The following is a 9,199-nucleotide window of genomic DNA, read 5'->3' on the forward strand; positions in this document are numbered from 1 at the left end:
GGATTAATTGCCCTGGATCAAGAGAAGGCTTTTGATCGTGTTGATCACAATTATCTTTTTAATGTATTGAAGGTTTTTGGTTTTGATGAAATGTTTTTAAATTTGATAGTTATTATATAATTCTCCACATATCCAAGAGCTGGAATTCTTTTATGAGTTTTGACAGCGCACTTGAGGACTGTATATGAAGTTCCTCAGTATTACGGTCTATTTATAGTGCAGTTCCAGTCTCCACCAATGACAACACATCCTTCACTAGAACACTTTTTAAGACTCTAAGTATATTTTAAAAATGTAGGCGTTCCTGTCCCACTGTTGGTGCATAAATATTTATCAGGAAAAAAAGCATTCCTTGAATTTGAGCTTTAACTACCAACAAACGACCCTTCACTGGTTCCTCTGTACTTCTAATATCCACCCTTATGGTTGAAGAGAAAAAGATGCCCACCCCTCTACTTGTATTTGTACCATGACTAAGTATTTTATGTCCTTTCCACCACAAATTCCACTCAGCTTCATTCATTAAATCACTAGCAGTTTCTTGGAGAAAGACAATATCAAGCTTTTTTTGTTCAATTGTTTCATAGACTATAGCACGCTTTACACTATCCCTCCCACCATTAATATTTAAAGAGCCTATCCTCAAAACCTCCATTACACAAAATTAAGATGGGAAATAAAGAATAAAGCATGATAGGAAAGCGAAGAAAAGACACTGTGTAATGCATGATTTTTTGTGATCTTTTGATTTGCTTTCTCCTATTCATTGCTTTACTTTTTCTTATAGTGGTAAGATGCTTTTTTAGCCGAAAACGCTTCTTCTCACTAAGTTCCTCAACTCCAACAGTCCTCTGATAAAAAATAACAGATTGAACAAATTTGTCTACATCAGAGAAGTCATTTATGTTAATTTGTTTACAATACATTTCATCCAGAAAACTATTGATTTGTTCCAGACTATACAAAGAATCTTTGTTGAAACCTCCTGAAAAAACGGCCTGAGATGTGTTAAATACAACTCCCTGTGAATTACAATCATTTTCACACATAGAAACTTGTGACTCAGTATCATCAGACTGCTCCTCCTCAACATCCATTTCCTCATTATTCAAGACGCCTGCACCTGTTTTCTTATGTGGACACGTAAGACGCTTGTGTCCGATGTCTCCACACTCGAAACATCTTATGCTGCCAGTAGTTGCATACACCATATATAATCTTCCCTCATGTTTCACACGAAAATTAATATCCAGTGTATTCTCAGGCGATTCTAGCACCATATAAACAGTTTTAAAGGGACTATCAACTTTTCCAAAATGCGCTAACTCACGTTGCAAAATGTCATTGAATACAAAGGCGGGATATTTGAAATTGTTACCTTCGTTGTCGATGTATACAGCGGAGAAATTTGCACAAAAGCATCTTTAACAGTAAGGCCTATTACTATTAAAAGACTAACTAAATTTTGATCTTTCAAAAAAACGACAGCCTGATTCATGCATGATGCAGATACAATGTTCTCATGACCAATCTGATCCCCAACTGCAATTAACACATCCTACACTGTGGCATTATCCTCAGGAACACACCTGAAACCATTACAGAGTGATAACGGCGGCGTTTCATCAAGATACGCCATTCTGCCACACAATCACCAATATATAACTATTTTACAATTTGCTTTCTAAACCATGTATTTTCTGGAAAGAAAAGAAAAAGTAAATAGGAAAAAGCAAGATTTAGAAATTCTCACCACTCACACAGCAGCTCTCACCACCACCACCACTCTCACCAACTCCCATCATGCAACAGAGAGAGAGAGAGAGAGAGAAGTAAATAGATAGATAGATAAACAGACAGACAGACAGATAGATAGATAGATAGATAGATAGATAGATAGATAGATAGATAGAAAAGACAGGGAACAAGAGATACTTAGAGACAGATGGAAAAATAGATTTGATAGAGCAGCCTAAAGCATATTAAATGCCTTTTGTTGGTTTGTTTACATTTACATTTTGACAGTTAAAGTTTGTATAGTCTTGGCCCACTTGAAAATTCCGTCAATGTAAGTGAATGGGATTTTTCCAGTTTTTGATCATCTGCTGTCCTGAAGAAAATGTGAGTGGTGCTTGCCGTGGCAAAATTGGTCACCACACTGTCCAGCCAACTGCCCCAAGTTGAAAGAGGCCACCCCCATGACTGTAGGATGTTCTGGTACAGATATATTGGTGTTGTTCCACGGTTGATAGGGTGTTCCATCTGGTTGCTAGGCAGTTTCCAGGGTAACAATAAATAGGATGTTTTCTATCTCAACTAAAATGAGTCTACCCATATGTCTCTATGACATTCTGGTGCAGAGATATGTGTATTGCAATTTGGTTGCTCGGGTGACACCATCTGGTTGCTAGGTAAATACCAGGGTTATACTAACAAGGCTCTTTGCTAGCCTGAGTCAAATGAGCCAACCCAGAAGTCTCTATGATGTTCTGCTGCACAGAAATGTGTTTTGCTACTCTGTTGCTAGGGTGATCACATCTGGTTGCTAGGCAGTTGCCAGGGTGATACTAAAAAGGCTTCTTGTTGTCCTGAGTGTAATGAGCCAAACCTGAAGTCTCTGTGCCATTCTGAAGTTATTTTTGGTAATGGGTTTTTGTTGCTAAGGTGCTCTAAATGGTTGCTAGGGCGTGGCTAAGTAGTTTCTATGACAATACTTGAAGACTGCTTGCTAAGCCAATTAAAACAAGCTGACTGTCATGTCTCTTGGACAGGGGTACTCAGTTAAAGTTCCAAAAGGTCCGGTCTCTACATTTCCTTCCCAGCAAAGGTCTGGATAATAATATGTAGCTTACATGGTGCAAGTAGTTATATGGCTAGGAAATTATGTATATTTAAAAAAAAAATAGTTTTTATAACTTGCCACGTTGGCAGCAATAGTACTTTGTTAATATACTCTATATATAGGTATATATTCCTAAACAGTCAAAACAGTCTCTTCAAAACTGGGAAGGGATGAGGACATTGGGGGCCCAGAGACAGCTTAATTAGTGGGGTTTGAGGGATCTTCTACCAAAAAATAAAAATATTTCATCAAGATTTCATCAGTCGAGGGCACTTGGATATGAATATTAAAAGATAAGATAAGCAATTCGTTTTGAAGCTGAATGACAGCAGTACAGTTTATGTGTTTAAATATTTATATATACTGTATGTATGGGACACAGGAGGCCTTTTGACAGATAAAACACACTGTATGAGGGTTCAGGGATATCCCCTGAGAGAACATTTATAAAAATGTAAATGTCTGAATGGACCATTTTTATATTTTCCTTAAAGTGAGAATCTACTAACAACAAACAAACAATTTACATAACAACAGTGAAGCATTAAAATATTGTTTGCATAATAAGTATCAATAGGCTTTCCTTACCATCCATGATGACATCTATTTTTCACAAAATTTATTATGAAAGGCTCGTAACATGCTGATTATTAAAGCTAAAATTAGACAGGGAAAAATGTTACAGTCTAAAGGTGCCATGTTAAAATTTTTGATGTTAATGTTTTTTATGTTAAAATAACCACACCTGCAACTTGTACGTACAGTAAATTAGGCTTTATACGGTGTCTAAAGTCTATGGTGGGGAAAGAGGCAATGCGCGCGGAGAGGGAATAAAGTGTGCAGCGCTGAACGCACTTTATTCCCGCTCTGTAGCCTACTGTATACACGTATGTTTACACAATCACTTAGCCAGGTGTCAGATAGCTAGCACAAAAATTTAGAGCTCAGTCCCAAATGAAATGTCCTTCAGTCCGGATCCGGACTTGAGTACACTTATCGAGTACCCCTGCTCTAGGATATTCTGATCTGAAGATATCCCTCTCAGCCATTTTGAATGGAAGTCAATGGGATGGTTGCTAGGGTGCTCTAAATGTTTGCTAGTGCGTGGCTAAGTAGTTTCCACGGTGATGCATAAACACCTTGTATCCTGAGTCAGATGAGCCAATTCCCATGTCTCTGTGACATTCTGATCTGGAGATATGATCCAACAAATTCATAGAATTATAGAACTTATAAAAAAAATACACAGTAATAGTTGTACTTTAATATTGTACTCTTTGACAGAATCTTCTTAAAATCCCTTCAAAATTAGCTTGAAGGTGAAACTGAATAAATATTTTTGTTGGCTTTTTTTTAATTTATCTTTGCCATTTGTCTTTGTCTTAATTTATCTTGCCACAACAGAAGCTAATACATTAAGCCATGTTCACATTATACAATTTTGGCCACGATTTTGCTGTCTGAGAAAATTTGCGAATTGTAAATGATTTCTCGTCATAAAGGGCAAAATAGGCAGTCTTTGATCGCTTAGTGTGACATGTTTACCCAGTACCGCCACTCACTATATGCAAATTATGCAGTCTGTGTAGGGCACCAACTCCCTAGGGGGGCATCAGAAACTCCACCGGGTGCCCTTACTCGCACGTAAAATGTAGCAGTTGCGGAAAACAGACGATCGTGCTTGCACTTTCGCACTGTGCCTTGCAACTTAAACAAATGGAAATCTAAAGATTAACACATTATGGGGAGAATGGAGCATTGTTTTCCCCCACTTTCTGCATTCCAACTCCCCTTACATAATCTTTTCTCATATTGCTTCTTTATGTTTACTTACATTTTTATCTGAAAAAAGTGAAAGTGGAGATTTAGAGTAAAAAAAATAACTTACATTTTTTTCTGTTTTTCAGTCATATGGATTACTTCTATGTTTCTTTTATGTGATTTTTGGAGCTACAAAGCTTTGTTTGTGTTCAGCAGAAGAAAGGAAGTAATACACACCTGGGATGGCATGAGGGGGAGTGAATGATGAGAGAATTGTCATTTTTGGTTGAACTAACACTTTAAATTGCTTCATGTGGTAATATCTCAATTGACTTGTTTTATTAAATGAAAACTCAAATGCACAGGTAAATGACTAAACCTGCTGGGCATTACTGCCTGCCGCACCTCTGCCGGTGCCTTCAGTTGTCCAGCTGTAGGTTCTTCAGCTGGGAGCCACCTATCAAGGATGTTTTGCCCCATTAATCCCAGAACATGTCCTGCCACCCCCCGCAGCTGGACACCGGATCCTCTCAATTGCCTCGCATTCTTTCTCTCCCATCAAGACATTCCTCCTTTCCTGTCAAGACATACCATACCATACAACCAGGGTTCAATACACCACCCACCCACCCCCCCATGAGCAGACTTACCCTACGTCCAAGGGCTCATCTCTGTTAGAAAAAAAAGAAAAGCACAAGCTATCACACTCTGCCTACCACCCATCCAGTGCCTGTTTTTAAACCAATCCTCCAAAAGATTAAGTAGGAGAGCAATGTGAGAGGCGAGACACAAGACTGCGTCAGCAGCCCCTCCAAGGCCTAGCTTGGCCTGGTTTCGCTCCCCAACTCAGTCCCTCTCCAGAAACTCCCTTTTTATGCTTCCTCTGCCATTTCCATCAGAGACTTCTTCAATGCTGATCCAAAGATACCAATGTTTTTCAACAGGTGCTGCATTGATATTCCAATAAACCCTTGACACCCGATCTCCACAGGGTGGAGGGCTGCCACTTCCCTGCACTCGGCAGATAGATTGGCATATTTTAGCTTCTTCCTCTCATAGGCTACCTCCAGTCCCTCTTCTCATAGGACTGTAAGTTCAATCATGATGACTTTCCTAGCTGATGCCGACCATAACACAATGTCCGGCCTCAAGGAGGGGATTGCGATCTCAGAAGGAAATTTTAGCTGCTGGCCAAGGTCGACCATCATTGACCAATCACTTCCATGTGCCAGGATTGACCTTTCCTCCCTCCATGCCATGACATGTATGGCACCTCACTTTTTTAACAAACTCAATATAATTTCTCTGAGGAACATGATGGCCTTTGTTGGCCTTTATTCTACACATGTCAAGGATCTCTGCCTGCTTTCGTAGAACCTGATCATGCCATCACCTGTACTGTCCTTGTGCCAAGGCGGTCTTGCACCCAGCCAACATGTGCTGCAGATTTGGTCTTGGGGCACCGCAGAGGGGACAACTCTCCTCGTTTGTCTCATACCACAGAGACAAATTTCCGGGGCTTGGAAGAGTGTCATTGGTGGATCTTATTAGAAAAATCAATCTGGCCTGGGGTATCTTCCACAGGTCAGCCCATCATAAAACTCTATTAGATGCACCTTCCCATACTGTCCAGCACCCTTGCTGCTACTGCTCAAATCATATACCCTTCCTCTACAATCTTTGTTACTTCTGACACTACCATTGCTTTCTCCTGATTGGGTTCTTCCAACAATCTCTTGTTGCTTCAGTCTTGCCCTGTTTACAACCTCCTCTGCCTTCCAGGAGCGGCCTGTTCGGACCTAGGCTTGACAACCCTCACTGACTGGTCTGTTGATTCCCTTAGTTCTAAGAACAGTCTGGTTTTCTCCTGCTTGTAACCCAGGGTGATGGATTTTAATGGCAGTTGTAAGGCATTTTTTACAAACAATGCTACGTCTGAAAGACAACGCAGAAAGCTCAGCCACTTCCTGATGTAACTGTTGGCCTTGGTGTCCATCCTTGCCACTGCTGCTGCAATGATCTCACACATCTTTAGCGGCCACATCAGGAAATGATACAAGGTAAATTGGTAACACCAGACCTTGTATTTGCCTGGGAGATGACAATCATCTATCTTATCCAAGCTCTCTTTCAGCTGCTTCAGAACCAACCCTGCCATGTGTTTATCTGACAGATCTGCTGTGTATTCTCTCCCTAAACTTTGAATGGGCTGCTCTGCCAGCACCGGGATTCTTTCACCATCCACCTCAAACTATATCTGGTTGCTTCTAATCCCCTTACAAATAGAAAGGCTACATGATTTTGCTGGTTTGATCTTCATCCTGGCCCATGCCAAAAGCTCTTCCAGCCTTTTTAAGAGTCTGTTTGTGCATGCAGCAGTTTGGAGGATGCTTGTGACATCATCCATATAGCTGCGCAGTGCTGGCAATCTCACCCCAGATTGTGCACGGATTCCTTGGGCCATCTGTCTGGCACCAATTAGGATAATCACGAATGCAGCTGTGAACAGGATGGGAGAGATCGAACATCTCATCGCAATCCCTTTTTCCAGTTGCTGCCATCTAGTTATGTACTCCTGTGTTGCATGACATATTTTCAGGTCCCCATAGTAACTATCTACTATGCCCTTAATTCACCCTGGTACATGGAAAAACTCAAGTGCATAACTGACGAGCTGGTGTGGAACCGATCCATAGGCATTTGCCAGGTCCAGCCAGACTCCATGGAAGTCTTTCTTGTCTCTCTTGGCAAACTGGATCTGCTCCCATATTACTGACGCATGCTCCACACATCCAGGAAAACCTGGTATGCCTGCCTTTTGGCAGCTTGTGTGCAAGAGCAGTTCATGCAACTGGATGGGTGGAAGTACGTTATCTGGTCTTCCACTTGGGTCATAGGCAGGTGTGGCTGCAAATTGATAAGACCGTGGCAATTGCAGCCTGCCCAAGACCCATGACCAAAGATGAGGTGAGACAGTTCCTGGGGCTGGTTGGCTATTATCGTAGGTTTGTGCCAAATTATTCGACCGTCACCAGCCCGCTGACTAATCTTACTATAAAGAGGCACCAGATCTGGTTCAGTGGACGGAGCCGTGTCAGCAGGTGTTCTCGCAAGTAAAAGCTGCACTCTGTGGCAGGCCATTACAACACTCTCCTGACTTCTCTTTCCATTTTATCTTGCAGACGGAAACATCGGATAGGGGGTTGGGAGCTGTACTGTCCCAGATGGTGGAGGAGAGAAACACCCTGTGCTGTACATTAGTTGCAAGCTCTTGATGAGAGAGATTAAGTACAGCACAATTGAGAAGGAGTGTTTGGCCATCAAGTGGGTGGTCCTCACCATCCGTTACTATCTGCTGGAATGTGATTTCACCCTCTGTTCAGACCACGTCCTTCTCCAGTGGCTCCATCGCATGAATGATGCCAATGTGTGGATCATTCATTGGTATCTAGCTCTCCAGCCTTTTAAGTTCAAGGTGGTCCACAGGTTGGAGGCGCAAATGGCTGTTGCAGATTTCCTTTCCAGAAATAGGGAGGGAGTAAGTGACAGGCCAGATGGCTCCCTGGCCTGAGTCGGGCGATGGGGGTATGTGGTGATGGGGGCGTGGGAGAGAGACGTCTGTGGAGAGTGAGGCCGAGAGAGTGTCACAGTCTGTCACAGTCTGTCTCCCTCATTCTTCTTCAAGGACTCTTATTTTGAAGTTTTCCCTCGGACGTCATTCCCCATAGTGCACTGCCCTCATCACTTCCATCTGTTTCTTATTATTATCCTTACCTGTATTCTATTCCCTCATTAGTCCCTTTTGTATAATTATCCTTTAGTTTTACCCACTCCTTGGTCAGTCCTTGAAGTGTTACATTGAGTTACTGAAGTGTTATGTTGTGCTTAGTTTTGATATTAAGATTTAGTGTTTGTTCCACTCCAGCGTTTGTTCTACTCCAGTGATTGAGATTAAAGTATTTAAAGATTCTACTCCTGCATCTCCTCTCATCCTCTTCCACTCTTAGACACCCACGTTACGACCTCCGTGGTTGTGGACATGGGCAGAGATTCAGGAACGACCTCCATGGTCGTGGGCATGGGCAGAGACTCGGAAACGACCTCCATGGTCATGAACATGGGATGAGACTTGGGAATGACCTCTGTGGTCATGGGCATGGGCAGAGACTCGGAAACGATCTCTGTGGTCGTGAACATGAGTTCCCTCAGTGCACTATTCAGACCGGCCCGGAAGAAAACCACCAGAAAGTGGTCTGTATAGTGCACTACATTTGCCATCTCTAAAAACTCACAGGCGTGATCCTCTACTGGATGGTCCCCTTGCTGAAGGAGCAGAATCCTGATGGCCGCTAGATCCATTTCTAGGTCAGTCTTTCTGTGACGAGACAGGAGAGGAATGAGGATCTAAATGCAGCCTTTTTAATAAAATAAAGGTAAACCAGGTAACTCAGAACATAATGAAACAAAACACAGGGAACAAAGGATAGCATAATACAGATGAAGACTGACAAAGAAACCAGGGGAAAACAAGGGCTTAAATACACAAGGGAAAACAAGGGAATGAGGAACACCTGGGGAAACAATCAGGGGAAAACC

The sequence above is a fragment of the Myxocyprinus asiaticus genome, chromosome 25, assembly GCF_019703515.2.
Source record: "Myxocyprinus asiaticus isolate MX2 ecotype Aquarium Trade chromosome 25, UBuf_Myxa_2, whole genome shotgun sequence".
Lineage (NCBI taxonomy): Eukaryota > Metazoa > Chordata > Actinopteri > Cypriniformes > Catostomidae > Myxocyprinus > Myxocyprinus asiaticus.